This window comes from Kryptolebias marmoratus, linkage group LG21 (assembly GCF_001649575.2).
Source record: "Kryptolebias marmoratus isolate JLee-2015 linkage group LG21, ASM164957v2, whole genome shotgun sequence".
In the NCBI taxonomy this organism is placed as follows: domain Eukaryota; kingdom Metazoa; phylum Chordata; class Actinopteri; order Cyprinodontiformes; family Rivulidae; genus Kryptolebias; species Kryptolebias marmoratus.
This window is the reverse complement of record NC_051450.1, coordinates 6202397-6203018: the sequence shown is the minus strand read 5'-3', so window position 1 is coordinate 6203018 and position 622 is coordinate 6202397.

The window sequence follows — 622 nt, the reverse complement described above, 5'->3', positions numbered from 1 at the left end:
AGAAACTGGAGAAATACCAGGGCCTCAGAGAGGAACTGGAAAAGGCCTGGAAGGTAAAGAGCACAGTGGTGCCTGTGGTCATCGGGGCCCTAGGGGCAGTCACCCCCAAACTGGAGCAGTGGCTACAACAGATCCCAGGAACAACATCAGACATCTCAGTCCAGAAATGTGCAGTTCTAGGCACAGCCAAGATACTGCGCAGAACCTTCAAGCTCCCAGGCCTCTGGTAGAGGACCCGAGTTCAGAGGATGAAACAAAGACCACCCGCGGAGGGTGAGAAGGGAATTTTTTTTATATATATATATTTCACATGTTAAAAGTATTTTTAAAGTCACTTTCTAACATCTCCTAAATTTGCAAATTATGTTGTCAACTTTAAATTCATGTGCACTTTTGAACAGTCAGAGACAGTCAGAATTTTGAGGGATCTGTAGAACTGGGCTTCTAAACCCTTTATTGTCTGTCATTTCAGTTAAGATTGTAGTTCAAGAGTTTTGAACCCGAGCTCAGAGGATGAAACAAAGACCACCCGCGGAGGGTGAGAAGGGAATTTTTTTATAACTAAGCTTACCTAGTTTTTCCCACATGGGCGATTCCACTTTCACTTTAAGCTCAGGTCCTC